General features: G+C 37.2%; 1 protein-coding gene across 3 annotated transcripts in view; it reads right to left on the bottom strand.

Moving 5' to 3' along the window:
- The window catches only part of NRG1 (neuregulin 1), a 1,074,849-nt gene that overhangs the window by 42,527 nt on the left and 1,015,847 nt on the right, over positions 1 to 16,475 (bottom strand). The gene's annotated exons all lie outside the window — the stretch shown is intronic.

Genomic DNA, 16,475 nt, shown 5'->3' with positions numbered 1-16,475 from the left:
AAAACACCTAAACAAACATTCTCCCCTCAGAGCAGACACTCCATATAAATTATAAATCTATCAATAAGGATTAGCAGTAATAGAAGCAACAGCCAGATACATCATACCTATGATGGACTTTAAGATAAGTAAAATTAATAAATGTATGCTAAAACTAGAAATAATCTCCTCTTGAAGGAAAAATAAGAGAAGATGAAAACAGAGGAAGGCAAACCATAAGAGACTCTTAACTCTACGAAACAAACTGAGGGCTGCTTGAAGGAAGGTGGAGGGGGGACGGGGTAACTGGGTGCTGGGCATTAAGAAGGGCACATGATGTAATGAGCACTGGGTATTACAAGCAACTGATGAATTGCTAAACTCTACCCTTGAAACTAATAACACAGTATTTGTTAACTAAATTGAGTTTAAATAAAAAATGAAAAAGAAAAGAAATAATACCCTCTTCTTTGTTTTTTAAAAATATTTCCCCTCTGAAAATATTATCCTTTTATTGTTATATCCTGCAGCACCAAGTTATGACACATTCATTTGAAAAATTCTTAGATCATTACTTGAAGCTAGCAATAGAATATTTGATGGTTACATAACTCTTGAAGAAAATGAAGTAGCAACTGTCTTATTTGATCACAGACTATTGTGCTTAGCACATCTATCCTTTATTTTTGCATTTTTTTAAAAAGATTTTATTTATTGGCACAGAGAGAGAGAGCACACAAGCAGGGAGAGTGGGAGGCAGAGAGAGAGGGAGTCTGATGTGGGGCTCGATCCCAGGACCTGAACCACCCAGGCATCCCAGCACTTATATCCTTTAGCTGCAGCAAGAACAAAAATGACCATGGGATTGTAAAGCAGTAATCAACTCCCAGGTGATGCTAAGTGTCAGCTGACTGGGTACAGCTGTTCTGAACCAACAGCCAAACACAGGACTAAGTTGTAATTGTCAGAAGAATCTGGGATTGAGATGCTGATATATGAACCCTTCTGATTTTGGCCAGGTTTCCTATTTTTCTCCCTAGTTCAATGCAGTGCACACCTATAAATTTTGCAGTGATATCCTTTCTCCTTGGCTTACGCATGTTGCATTGCTAAGTCCGTTTCCATTTAGTAATTTTGCCAGAAATGAATGAAACAGACCAAGCAGGTGCTTAGACCCAGCTATGGAAAGGACATTCTTTCTTGGGGGGCTGGGAGGACTTTATCAGGGGTGAAGTGAAACGTTGTGCAGACAGAATGTTTTGATATATAAAAGATGACCCTCACAGTTGTCCCCGGAAGTAAGTGAAGTAGATCTCACTCTTTGGGGACTTAATAAACCCTGCCTCTCACCAGTTCGTGACTAGTTTGTTACGATCTGGGAGTCTGTCACCTTCTAGTAAGTCGTTAAATGAACAGCAATTAGGAATACTGCAAAATACGAATCCCAAACACACTTTCCCTGGGATGTTAGCAGCTACAATATTATAAGGAAGAGAATATAGATAAAGCAGTAACTTGCTAGCAGACAATGTACTCTGGAGTATTTCACTCTTGACGTGGCCTCTCCTGGCATATAGGTCAGGACTAATAACCATCCTGGGGCAGGCTGGACAGTTCTTTGACTTAGCCAAGGATCTGGAGACTAAGATCACACATTTACAGACTCCCCAAATCCTGCCCCACACAGTAGGGCTCGCTCCTTTCTAGCTGCCTTCCTTCTTCACTTCTTTCCTCTTCTTCCTCCCTCCCTTATTCGTTCTTCCTTCTTTTCTTCCTTTTATCCTTCTTTCCTTCCTTCTTCCCTTCTACAATTCTTTAATGATTGCCTATTATGTGCAAGACATGAGGATATCGACTAGAGTTACTGGGGCTAAAGACTCTTAAGACTGTGAACAATTTTTCCTAAAAGGAAACCTTTATAGATAAAATGTAGTGAAATGAACCCTGGAGTTTGTTGAGAAGAATAGGATCGAAGGCTCAATTTTACCAATTAATAGCGGTGTAACTCTTGTCCAGCTAACCTGCCGCAGTAAATTCTGCTGTAGAATCTGCTGTCACAGGGTTGCTGAGAAGTGTGACAAAGTACTTTCTTAGCTGCAACACTGCATGCAAATATATGATACTGTTACTATCACTAGTGGTATGAATGTGGAACAAAGAAAAGCAAAAAAACCTGTCTGTCCCGACTCAGGAATGATATATAATCAAGCCTCAAATGTTCTTAGTATATTATTCTTCTACAAAATATAAAGAAAGAATATCTAATTTGGAGAGTAACCATTGCATGATTGCAAGGCATTAAGTACATATCAATTATCTGCTCTATTTTAACTGTATCATAATTGCTTGTTAATATTTTATAACCATTACATTTGCCTACAAATTAAATTGAAGAACAATCTGAGTTAAAAGAAAACTGTCTTAAAGGTGTGATATTTTCAACTTCCAAGATCCATACAATTCTTTAATATTTCTGACCAAAGGTCCAAGTTACTACTGAATTAAGTACACTCACAACATTGTTATTATCACAGTTTAAAACCATATAATATAAAAAATAGTGTGACATCCATTACTATATAGGACATAGTATTAGCTGTTTATAACATAACATTCTGGAAATCACACATTATTGCACACTTTTATAAATACACAATAAAAATCTGAGGAGTAATTAAGTGTTCTCTGTTCATCATTAAATAGTTTCCCACAGAATCACAGTTTTTCCTGTAGAATGCCAGGCTCTTTCTGCTCAAGACAGGCTGAAAAGAAAACAATCCTGGAAAGGATGGCTTACTTTCTTGCTTGTTTTAAGTGGTGTTTTCCTTATCAGTGAAGTAGACAGCACCAACAGACCAGGGCCATTACACAAATGCAAATTGCTGATAAGAAGCCACTCTATTCTTCTTTGACAATTAGCAGGGATTAGCATGAGTGTACAGTATTTACCCCAAGGAAAAATCATTAGACCCTGTCTTCCCTGAATGAAGGAGTCTTTATTAGCAGTTTTTAGGACAATTCTTAATGATTTAGTTGCAGGAAAATTAAGCTCACTAACTTTATGCAGTTTTCTCAATGAAATATACACATTTGAACAATTTTTATATTATAATATGAAACTATCACTACATTACGGGTTTTTCTTTCTTCTTCTTTCTTTCCTTTTTAAACAACCCTACCTTGATATCTTCAATGGCTCTGTATTTAGAAATCTTCATGCTTTTGCATTCTTTGAACTCCCAGTTTTTAAAAAAAAAAATCTGAAATTACTATTATTCTGGCTGGGGAGTCATTAGTTCTCCAAAGGAAAAGTTCAGAGCCTGACTTAGAAGTACTCAAACACTGTCCTTGTGGGCTGGCAAGTTTTTCTGAGTAGTAATTCAATACTTTGCTGAATGGCAAATACATTCTTGAAGAGGAAAAAAATGGCAAGAGGTGACTTAAAAAAAAAAACAACAAAAAACAAAAACAAAATAAAAACAAAAACCCCAACCCTGTGCTGGCTTGGAGGTTCCCAGTCCCAATACAGTGATTTAAAGTAGCACACCATTTCCTTGGCCTCCCCTCTACTCAACTCTGCTAAAGAAACAAAAAGGGAAGTCAAAGAAGAAGCATCATGAGACCATTACTGAAACCAGAACTTTCTAAAGTAGAGTCAGGGCATTTCACTTGATGGATCTATGAACTTAGCTGATAAGCTATAAGTAAGCACTTAGAGATTCGCAGACTACCCACAAGGTAAGAGCCTGTCCAAAGAACTAGTTGGCACCAAGGACCAATGGAAATTAATTGGTGTTAGTCTTGAACTTGGGCTTTGGCAGCATAGAATGGTGGACAAGAAAAAAACGTTAGCATATCTTACAATTTATCCCATATTTAAAAAGAGGATACAAATCATCTCAAAAGAATAGTTCTATGGTCTTCAATAAAATACTTCTAGCAAGGAGTTCAGAGGTACACAGGAGAACGCTACTCATGGTTACACAAGTGAATTAGGAAATGCTTGCTTTCTGTTTTGTTAAATGTATATTGGAGCTTAAGTAAATTAATAAGACTGTCTTTAATTCCTCTCTGTCTTACAAGCTCTCTGGGTAGACCCTGTTATTTCTTCCTTCTTCAGCAGAATGAAAAGTGACCTTTGGGTGTTTCTCCTCATAAAACAAAATTATAATTTTTGTTGTAACACTGATTTCATTTGTTGCTAAACAGAAAGCAGATTCTAAGTTCCCAGCAATTGCTGAGCAAATGATTTGGTGTCACTAGATAGTGTTATCCTTAGAAAAATAAAATTGTCATGAAAGGTTATTTTCAAACATACAAGTTGTTATCTTTTCTTTCCCTTTTTCTGACAGTGCATTTCACTCATGATACAATGTAATCAGAGTCTACTACTTCTTAGAGCAACATCACAATGACAAATACTTTATAGGATGTCATAGATTTTGTAAAAAAGAGGGAGGGAGAGTCCCTTCTCACAGTGGATCATTGGCTGGTTGCAATTACAAGAGAGCTACATTTTCCTCTTACAAAGTCAATAATGTTTCCTTAGCTAACAAGTCAACTCCAGAAATACAGTTCTGCTATGTACTTTCTACTAATCACTCAGTTTTATGTTAAGTACAAAATTTCCAAAGCCCGGAGTTGACAAACTTTCAAGCTGTCCCTTGAATCTTTTCCCTGATCCTATTCTAAAGGAGTAAAATCTATCTAGCCTGCAGAGCAAGTATTAGCAGTCCATTTGACTGGCTTAATTTGATACATCTATAGATCTCCTCAGGCTAAATGCAGAAGGCCTACATTCGTAACTATACACTGCATTTTCTACCAATATCAATTTGGTTGGGAGGAGGTCATGTCAATGTAGAAAGTGTTACCCTATCACTTAGAAAATTAGTCAAAAGTTTTCAGCACCAAACAAAACAAATCAAAACAGAGAGGACTGATCAAGGATTCAGTTTTTCAGCAACCTGCTGAAATTACCATGTGACATTTAATCACATAGGTTAATTTATTCATCAATGAAAATACATTTAGAAATGAAAGTAGATGAAAGGTCAGAAGATAGAAAGTAGGAGGCAAATCCAACAAATCTAAAAAATCACAGCATATCAGAAAATAAAAGCCATATGGTCATTCAATAGATGCTGAATCAACATTTGATGAGATTAACAATCAATTTCCATAAGACTACCAAGTATTCTTATTCCCCCAGTCAAACCTGAATTTAATCAGGCATCCACATCAGGTTACTAATTTGCAGCAAACACACAGGTCAGAGGAACACAATAAAAGACACACCATGAAATACAATCAGCAAAACCCAGACCCTGGAGAACTCTTCCAGGGAAATAAACTGGTTTCTTCAAAACAAAACTACAGGAGGATAAACAAAGAGAGTAGAATTAGAGATAGGCCAAGAGGATGAAAGAAAATAAAAATCTAAAAGAGAGACATTTAAAAGAGTTAAAAGACATATAAACCACTCACATTGCACCACACTTACTTGGATCCTGATTCAAACATTTATAAATGTATGATATTTATAAGAGGAAATCTGATCACTGATTAGAAAATTAATATTTGTATGGGGTTATCATTAATTTGTGGGTGCCAAATGTACTGTGGTTATACTTAAAAACAGTCCTTAGCTTTTAGAGATGCATACTGAAATGTGTATATGTTCAATGATAACATGTCTGGAATTTGCTTCAAAATAATAAGAGGGAAGGGAAGTCAGTTGGATCAAGATGAAAAACATCTGCTAAATGTTGAAGTGGATGATGGCTACATGGAGATTCATCATTATTTCCTGTACTTTCATGTGTTTAGTATACATGTTTACACGTACATTATATGTTTAAAGATGTATTTACATATGTTTAAAATCACAAATGCAAAAAATATCCATTTCAGGCTTTTCGATACACGTCTTGATAAAGTAGAATTGGAATGATACTATCACCTAAAAATAGCTCCTTACAGCAAACAACTTAAATCATACTTAACACTGAGACTCTAGAACTTCTCATTAATGTAAAGATCAAGCTAAGTATGTTGACTACCAACGCTATTATTTAACATCGCTCTCAAAGTTCTAACCAATGCAATATGCCAGGAATAATAATAATAAAAAAAAAACCTGTCATATAACTGTAGGATGTGGGAAGATAAAATAGTCATTATTCGACAGTCATTGGTAAAGTGCAGCCAAGATTATAGGACTGATGCTTTTCTCATCTGACTATAACATATGTCTGTTGATACGAAAGAACCCATTAAGAATAAAGAATATCACAGTTGGCCTAAAATTGTGAGTTACACAGATGCTCAAGGCAGTAAGGTACCTAAAAATCATGGAAGCACTGTCAAGACAGAAACCGATTTCTGACAAAACTTTAAAAAAATCTCACATTTCATTGTTTTTGCATAAAGGAGCCTCCATAAAAGTGTAAAAAAGACGGGATCTGGGCAATGCAGACAGTCTTCCTAGTATTTCACGTTTGAGCCAGGCCCTTTGGATGAACAGTCTGGAATACAAGCCTGGATGATAGTCCTTCAGTGGCACCTGTGCAGCTTTAAACCACCCCCTTCACATGGTTTCAGACCATTTAGCCAAGTGACTGACATTCTGCATTTGGGTGATGGTTGGTCATATAAATCGCCAGATTCTATTTCTATAAGCACCACATTTTCCTCACTCAAGTTAAAGGTTGCTACACATAAAGGAATTAAGCAGGGAAAGCATGTTTGAACATATGAATCTTTCCCTGTAACACTTGGCTAATTTCAGTTCATAGGTTTTCCCAGAACTCCCAGGGGTTTCTTCTTTCCAGGTTCGTGATCAGAATAGCAGAACACCCCTCCCTGTAACATGACGCGTTTAAATGTGTAGCCACAGTATTTAGGTTCCCAGCACAAATTCTGCATAACCAAGTAACACATGGACATCTAACTTTTTTCAACACCAATACTGTCGTTCATACATGACTAATCTGAACAGGAATAAGGCAAGGTTTCCAAAAACATGTAACTTTAAATGCTTTGCCTTAAAAAAGCATTGTCCTCCCCCCATCCACCAAAGGACTAGCTGGTCCTGTAATATTTAGTTCATATTAAGTCCTGTTCTCTAAAGAGCATATATTTTTTTAGGTTACAGATGGGAACAGTGGGGGAGGTAATATTACAGGCAAATCCTATGCCTTTATGGAAACTGGGCCAAAATGATAAATTAACCCTGACTCCACAATGCCTAAAAAAGCTTTCCTTAAAGCCTTGGGGGTTTTTTGGTTTTGTTTTTAATTTCTGGGCCTCTACCCTCAAATCCAACAGGCACCTGTTTTTCTACTGTTGGCATTAATTGTTGTTGTTTAATGGGAAGGAAACAGACAGGTGTGCATGCTGAACTCTTTTTCTAAAGCACACAATATTTCTAAAAAAACTGGAGCCATGTGTTTAGTGTCTTATGACCATCATCTGGCCTAGCTGTTTTATACACACACATACACACACACACACACACACATATACGTGTATACATATATATGTATACGTATGTATATGTATATATATACACACATCATTTGGTTGTTGGAAAAACTCAGTGGAAATCATCCTGCTTATAGTAAAACCAAAAAAGGGCATGTAGAAGCACATTGTTTTAAAAAAAAAAAAAGGTAAAGGTCAGGGTTTTATCTAGGCTTGCCTGGCTATTTCCCTGCACTGCCAGAAACAAGGAATTTTAAGGTCCACACATGGGATCTTAGTTGTAATTTATTAGCTTTTCTTGGTGGTGATATATCTATCTGCGAATATGGACAAATAAAACACCTCCATCTCTTGGAGCTATAATAATTCAGAATGGTTGAGGTATTCACTCTTATTTATTTTATTTATTTTTAAGATTTTATTCATTTATTTGAGAGAGCTAGTGAGACAGAGCATGAGCAGAGGAGAGGGAGAAGCAGACTCCCCGCTGAGCAGGGAGCCCAGCCTGGAGCTGGATCCAGGACCCCGGGATCATGACCTGAGCCGAAGGCAGATGCTTAACTGACTGAGTCACCCAGGCACCCAGTCTTCCTCCTTTTAAAACCTAAACCTCCTTTTAAAACTGTAGATGCTGCAAGTATGTGGCTAATACAGATCTTTGTTCTTTGCATCCATTTCTAAGGTGCTTCACACCCCAACACTGATCAGGAAAACAGCTCAAAGCAGGGAATCATGGCTGTTTAGTACACCAGCTGGAAGGGACCCATGGCTCTCCAAGACCACCTACACTCCAGACAAGCAAAACCAGATCCTAAACCAGGTTCGCTTTGGCAATTCAATCCCTCACATTCCCATACAATCCCTGGAGGAGAGTCAAATGCCTTCGGCCGAGATCTGTCATTGATCCAAAAGCTTTCAAGAAGTCCAACACTTTGCAGTACTGAATGCTATGTCTAGTAGGAGTTTGCATTGCTAGTTCTGCTCCAATGGGCATTGCTAATGTCTAGTGGCTAGTAAATTTGCCAGTTCAGTAACTGTAGAATCCAGTGACTACCATAATGAGGAGACATGTGCAGGGTTAGTTATGCTTCTGAACCCCACTGAGGGAGAGCAAACAGACGACACACCACTTCTGGTCAGATTTCTAAGCATGAAACAAAGCCTTACCAGGCCAAAGAGACCTTGCTAACCAGAAGAAACCAGACCTCTGACCTTATTATTTATAAAGGCCTGTTTTATTCATGGCTTTCTCCTTAAGAAATCCTTACCTCTGAAGAATTTTGAAATATAAAACATTTTGGTTAAAAGTACGAGATTTTCCTTCATTATGCACCTCTGCGGTGTGTCACATGCTCAGTCCCTGGGATGTTAATTGTCTCTTAGTAGAGACCTTAATGCCAAATGTTGTATTAAAAAACTCTAATACTTGAATTTTTCTCAAAGTCTGAGGAACTCAGGGGAGTGAGTCACTGTTCTGCAGAGAACACAAGTCCCCGGAATTAAATGTTGTTAATACAAATGGATCATAATCAGCAGACAGATGTAAAGATTCCATGACCCTTCATTAAAGGATCTCATAATTCCCCCATCCTCCTCATTTTGCTTCCTAGATTTTAAAATCTAATCAACTAGTATTAGAAGTTAATTCACTGGTTACCAAACTAAGCTATGTGTTTATTCGTGAAAACTTTTTAGGCTCAATTTTACCCTTTGCCCAATTCAAGCCTCCATGTGTCAGCTCAGCCACTTTGTTTGCCTGTTTTCATTTTTTAATTGGTATGTTTGTTTGTCTTCAGGATTCAAAGACCATTTTATCTGTGAATTATTTTAGTTGTAAATGATGAATTTTGGTTGTTCAAAGGTCAACAGGCAGAACACATGGATGAACAGATGGAGATTATAAATGAAAACAGTGTCAAAATATTTCTTCTAAAGTCAGAACTAGGCGTTGGTAAAGCCAGTGATATCCACAAGAAGTGCTGGCTACACATTATTAAAAAAAAAAAAATCTTACCCATGCATGTTAGAAAGTAAATAGAAAGTAGTCAAATGGTGAATGTCGGGGGGCAGAGGAGAGAATAGGATGGATGTTGGTGTTGGGTCTGTGAAATCCTAGGACCTAAAGATTCCTGGGACCTAAACAGTCAATGTAAAGTTCAATTCAATTAGGAGGGTCTGAGATGCCAATTTTGTGATGTTTACATAAGGCTCTAATATCCCTCAAGAATCAAATTTAGGTGATAATAAGAGGGCTCATTTTATCTTATTTTATTTTTTAAAGATTTTATTTATTTAAGAGAGAGAGAGAGAGAGAAAGAATGAGAGAGAGAGAGAGAGAGAGAGAGAGAGCATGAGCTGGGCAAAGGGAGACAAAGAAGCAGACTCCCTGCTGAGCAGGGAGCCTGACACGGGGCTCAATCCCAGGACCCTGAGATCATGACCTGAACTGACTAAGCCACGCAGGCACCCCAGGAGGGTTTATTTTAACTGGAGAACTTTTGATGTTACTTTCCTCCATTTCTTTTTTTTCTTGTTGAACGCACCAAACTCCTTGGGCTGCTGAGCTGGAAAACTATAGTTTATCATAAAGTCTAGCTTCAAATCCTGATGTGAAGTTAAGAGTTTCCTGTGTAGAGCTATAAACACATCAGCATGGCAATAAGGAAACTTGTAGAAACTGAAAAAGTCTAATGACATGTAATCTGCTAAATGGGCAAGGTGATGTATTACATGGAGAAGCACATCCTGGAGAAAGGCAAAGTAAGTATATAAAGTGGAGGTAAAAAGAGAAAAGGTGAGTGAGATAGGAACTGAGTCATGGTCTTCTGATTTGTGGGGCCTGTGCTCCATGCTCTAAATGACACTGATGACCATTTCAGCAATTCTGTAAAAGAAGATGTGAAAGATCCAATTCTAGAGATAATGAATATATCTGATTTATCAAAAATGTTGCTCTCTTTTAGAAGAAACTCTGACGAGGCATAGTGTGAGGTCAGAACAAAGTTGCAACTGCTCTTAGATGAGAGAACCACAGGGGCAGAGGTCTAGACAGATGGAATCTATCACTATCATAAGTGATTACAAGAGAGATCAGGGGTGGCACTGAAGTCTTAGCCATAACTATCCTCAAATGGTCCGGAGCATTTTATAGTCAAAATAACAAAGAGAATACCCTCTATGCTCAGCTAAATCTGATGACTTAATAAGGTAAAATGACATGTTCAAAGAGAGATGAGAAGTAATCATTTTAAGAGGTTGACATGGATCGGTACTGATTCCAAATATAGAACTTGCTCTGTGTAGCACATTTCCAATTCCCTAGGCATACTTTAAAATAGGAGGCAAGGGCTTTAAAAATGATTCAAAAGTTGAAGAACATCCACCGTTGCTGCTAACGAGGCAAAGTATGTTGAGGTTCCCTGTCATGCTTCTCTCATTCCCTACCTCCAACCCCTTTTATCACAAAATAGTAACAATAAAAACAAATTGACCTCGTTATCATCTTGTATAAGACTATTAACTCCTTACAGGCAATTCCTACTAAATGTATTATCCAAAAAGGAAACTGAATTGAAAGATGAAAAAAGGTTGTAAAAGTTATATCAGACCGTCATCATCAGGGGTGCCTGGGTGGTTCAGTGATTAAGCATCTGCCTTTGGCTCAGGCCTTGATCCCGAGGTCTTGGGATTGGGTCACACATCCCCGTGGGGAGCGTGCTTCTCCCTCTGCCTATGTCTCTGCCTCTTGCTTGGTGTCTCTCACAAATAAATAGAAAAAAAAATCTTAAAAAAAAAAGTTTGAAGTTTGTCATCATCACCTGTAATAGAAATAATTTTTTTCTATCCTAGGACCAAGAAAGTCAGACATTTTATCTTGATTCCTGCCCATGCTGAAATTGAGGTCTATGGAAATACTGTTCAGGCCATAGTTTCTACAAAATGTAGGAAACTTGCCATCACAATCATTGATGGCTCACAGAGAAAAGTATAAGAAGAGCCATGTCTGGCTTACTGACTAATTACTCAGGTGAATGCTCTTGCCCAATATCCAGCTTGGTGTGAAATCTTAAAAAAGGAGTGCCGTTTTTCTGAGAAGACAGTAATGCTTCTGCTGCCCTTCTTATAGAAGAATGAGTCTACCCATTCCTGATAGTCACATTTCCAGAATAAGACACTTCATAAATTATATCCCAACAAAGCTAAGAGCTAAACACCAAAAATTACATGAAGTGGGCTCACAACCACCACCATTTATACTGGGCATGCTACTTAACATGTCCTGGACTTAAGGTAATCTTCAAGATAGGTAAAGGAAATGAGAAGTAGAGAGAGAAGACATTTTGTGATTGCAGACACAGTAGAGTTCTCTGGGTATCACATTTTCTTCTTAAGCCTCTTTTTCCTTTTTTTTTTTTATTAATTAATTACATTATATTTAATTATATTTATTTTAGAACTAGAGAGTGTGTGTGTGTGACGGGGAGGGGCAGGAGGAGAGAGAGAGAGAGAGAGAGAGGAGAGAGAGAGAGAGAATCTCAAGCAGACTCCCTGCTGAGCATGGAGCCTGATGCAGAAGTTCCAGCTAACCTTACTTGAGATCATGACCTGAGCTGAAACCAAGAATCCAACACTTAACCTACTGAGCCACCCAGGTGCCCCAGCATCTTCCTCTTTATGCCATTAAAAACTATTTTTTCTAGTAACCTTGTCTTTTAAAATAAAATCATATTCATCTAGCTCAGTGAGTATTTGGTATCCATAATGTTTGCTATAAATTGTAAAGTCATGTCTTCTTTCTTTCTTTCTTTCTTTCTTTCTTTCTTTCTTTCTTTCTTTCTTTCTTCTTCTTCCTCTTCCTTCCTTCCTTCCTTCCTTCCTTCCTTCCTTCCTTCCTTCCTTCCTTCCTTCCTTCTTTTGGAAGAGAAATAAATGCTAAGGAAACAACTTATCTGTAGGGTAAAGGCAATAAAATTTCCAGCAAAGAACAAGAAGACAGATATTCTACCCCTGTAGTAGTAACAGTAACCTTAAGAAATAGATAACCTTTTACTCTCTTCACAGGCTTAAAAGAGGTGAGCAGCACGCCTGTGTTCTTAGGATAACACATAATGTGGAGAAGGATTCCAAGCGAAGCATCCTGTCTCCTGGGTCTTTCATTCTATGACTGCATATCTGATCTTGTAGTTAAAAATAAACAGACAACAAAAAAACAACATCTTTTCCACAGGCTGTTGGAGAAGTCCTGTTCTTCTGCCTTCCAGAAAGCACTACCCTCTCCATTTTCCTGTGTTTGTAAGCTGTATGTCAGGGAATAAGACTTAAAATATTACTTTTAGTTTATGCATTCTTAACAGAAGACAAGAGGCCAGTGCTGTTCAAGTCAATTTGTTTTTTTGGCTTAAGCTCAAGGGGAAAATGCTCAGTCTATGTTATCTAGTGTCCTGTTGTCTGCTTCAGAATAAAACAGTTATCTTCTCTGTTAAGCTTTGCTAAGGACTAGAAAATGAAACCAATCCTAAATAGTGTAGTATTCATTTGGAAAGTTATCAGAAATTCTATTTTATGGGACACCTGGCTGGCTCAGGCAATGAAGCATGTGACTCTTGATCTCGAGGTTTTAAGTTCGAGCCGCAGGTTGGGTGTAGAGATTTCTTAAACACAAAATCTTAAAAAAAAAAATTATTTTGTGCAACAATACTTCAGGGATTCTGTTTACTCTCCATTCAACATATCCTCATTTTCCTTCTCAAAATTATTTTTAAGAAATTTATTTAATTTCATTTATTAATAATTTCAAAGTTAGAAAAACTACCTCATTTATTTCTTTATGAAGCTAATGTAAGGGAGATTATGCATATACATACTATAAATGCATTTACAAATATAAATATGCTGAGTTATGCACATCATCGGGGAGCTATGGCAACTGGAACTATTCCAAACAAAATGCTAAACTTAGTTTTATGGTGCCTGCACAATATTTAATATTTGCATAAGATCTGTGATTGACCTCAGTGCAATATTAATATTATTAGATCCTTTGAAAGCTGATTGTACTCAGCAAATAGGGAGGAAAGAAAAAAAAAGGTGTATCTCTAAGAGATGTGGACAAATTATATATAATGAAAAATGATCTCCAGTGACATTTGAAATTAGACTCATTTTGTTGACTGCTAATTATTCTTTAACCTCATTTCCATATAACATATAAATCACCTACTAGAAGGTTTTATATTTTATTTTTTCACTTACAAGATGATTTTAAAAATGGGTCCTGAAAAAAATAAATAAATAAAAATAAAAAATATAAATAAATAAATAAATAAATAAATAAATAAATAAATAAATGGGTCCTGCAGTAGCACCCCTAGCTGAAAGTCCTGACAATCATGTCAAAACGAGCAACCCAGACAGAAATGGACTATTCTAACTAGCTCAACAGAGGACAGCTTTCTTCTCTTTTGGTTAGATTACATGGAAGTTATCATCTAATCAGACTTGCTTACCATGCCCACCCTTAATAAAACTTCATGTGGCATGTCAGAGAGTAGCAGGCATAATTAAAGTGTGGGCTACTGGCAGATGACTGCAAAACTGGAATAGGAATGTATAACATAGCCTTGAGTTGCTTCATTTTCATTAGCCTCTATTTAGCAAAGCTGTTACATCGTTTTTTTCAAACTGCAAGTGTGAAAGAGACATGACTAAGCCATTGAACTCTGTACTTTCAAATGCATCATTAACATTTTTAGCTCAGCAACCTTTGTTTCCTAAAAATAAGCAGTCCATGTTGAGCAGAAATGTCAAGAAATCAATAAAAAGTAATCAGGGAGAGTGTTCAGTGTCCTTGAGAAAAGCTCTGAGGGCAGAAAAGTTAACATTCCTATGTTTTCTTCCATAATAAAAAGAAAAAGCAATACGTTAAATTACTTTGGTAAAAATACACACACACACACACACACACACACACACACACACACACACGTGTCAAATCTGATCCTGGACCATACTGCAGAGTTAATGGGGTTGCTTTCCATTATAAAGATCCACAGCTGAAAGCTGCCATAAAAAACTGACTCCTGGGTTGCTTGGGTGGCTCAGTGGTTGAGCATCTGCCTTTGGCTCAGGTTGTGATCCCGGGGGGGTCCTGGGATCAAATCCCACATTGGGCTCCCCGCAGGGAGCCTGCTTCTCCCTCTGCCTGTGTCTCTGTCTCTCTCTCTGTGTCTGTCATTAATAAATAAATAAAATCTTTAAAAAAAAGTGACTCCTATCTGCAGGGTTACATATACCCACGTGTGATAACAAGCAACAGAGAAGAAAGCCTCATGTTAACAGTTGCTTTAGCTCACTATTTCTATCATTTCTGAGGAAAGATATTGAGGGAAAGGAAATAATTTTCGAGCGACTTCAACGTACCAAGGAAAAACTATATAGGACATCATAAAACCCTCAGAAGAACCTGTAAATTCTATATTTCTTCTTCCACTTAGAAAGTGAATAAGGTCTGGGGCACCTGGGTGGCTCAGTTGATTGAGTGTCTGGCTCTTGGTTTAGGCTCAGGTCATGATCTCAGGGTTGCGAGATTGAGCCCTGAATTGGGCTCCTTGCTCAGTCCAGAGTCGGCTTGAGGATTCTCTCTCCCTTTCCATCTGTGCCTCCCCCCACGTGTCCTCACTCTCTCTTAAACAAATAAATAAATCTTAAAAAAAAAAGTAAACAAAATCTCAGAGAGAGTAAGGAGTTTGCCAAGGTTCTACAGATAAAAAAGTTGCAGTTAAGATTCAAACTCAGTACCTGATTTTCAAGTCCCTGTGTCTCTACCTGTGTCTCTAAGAGACCACTCAAGTATTCTGTGTATTTTCAGTGGTGGTTCTTACTATTTTGAGGGCCACAGACTCCTTTCACAATCTGGGGAATGCTATAGCTTTTTGTTTATGTCTACAAATAAAAGCCCATCATACAATCCTGGGGTATCATGGACCCCCTCCTCTAAAGCCAATTCATGGTTATTCCACAGATCTCCAGTCAAGAATTCTTGGTATGAGGTCTGTTTCTTAAAGACCTTTAACTTCTCCTATAATTCGATATACTCAATATCATGATACCATGAGAAAAAGCTATTCCCTTCTATTCATTATTACTTACTTTGTATCAAAGGCCTTTCTCAATAATCTGTTAACCATATTAGAAGCAAATGTAAAAACACTTAAAATACTTCCAAAATTATAGCAGATCAAGATAAGATAAAAATATAAATTAAGAATTGAAAGTTTATTTAGGAGAGTTTTTTTGTATAATAACAGTGATTAGCTTTTTGAAGTTTATTACAAATAATGACACTCTGTTGTACAGATTACCCATGATAATGAAAGGATATTCTATTTAAAAGGTGTCCCTAACCAGAACATATGAACAGACATCTCTCCAAGAAGACATGCAGATGGCCAACAGACACATGAAAAGATGCTCAGCATCACTCATCATCAGGGAAAATTCAAATCAAAATCATAATGAGATGTCACCTCACACCTGTCAGAATGGCTAAAATCAAAAACATAAGAAACAACAAATGTTGGTAAGCATGTGGAGAAAAAGGAATCCTTGTGCACTGTTGGTGGGAACGCATATTAAGAAGAGGATTATCATGGATACAGTATAATTTCACTAGTAGGTATTTATCCAAAGAATGCAAAAAAAATGCTAATTTGAAAAGATACATGGATCGCTACTCTAGCAGCATTATTTACAACAGCCAAATTATGGAAGTAGCCCAAATGTCCAACAATAGATAATAAAGAAAATGTGGTATATATAGAACGAAATATTACTTAGGCATGAAAAAAAATGAAACCTTGCCATTTGCAACAACATGGATGGATCTAGAAAGTATGCTGCGAAGTGAAATAAGTCAGTCAGAGAAAGACAAATAGCATATGATTTCACTCATTTGTGGAATATAAGAAACAAAACAAAGTTAGAAAAGCCAAAAACCAGACTCTTAACCACAG

This window comes from Nyctereutes procyonoides, unplaced genomic scaffold (assembly GCF_905146905.1).
Source record: "Nyctereutes procyonoides isolate TBG_1078 unplaced genomic scaffold, NYPRO_anot_genome, whole genome shotgun sequence".
In the NCBI taxonomy this organism is placed as follows: domain Eukaryota; kingdom Metazoa; phylum Chordata; class Mammalia; order Carnivora; family Canidae; genus Nyctereutes; species Nyctereutes procyonoides.
The sequence above is the reverse complement of the archived record's forward strand: the minus strand, read 5'-3'. Positions and strand labels throughout refer to the sequence as shown.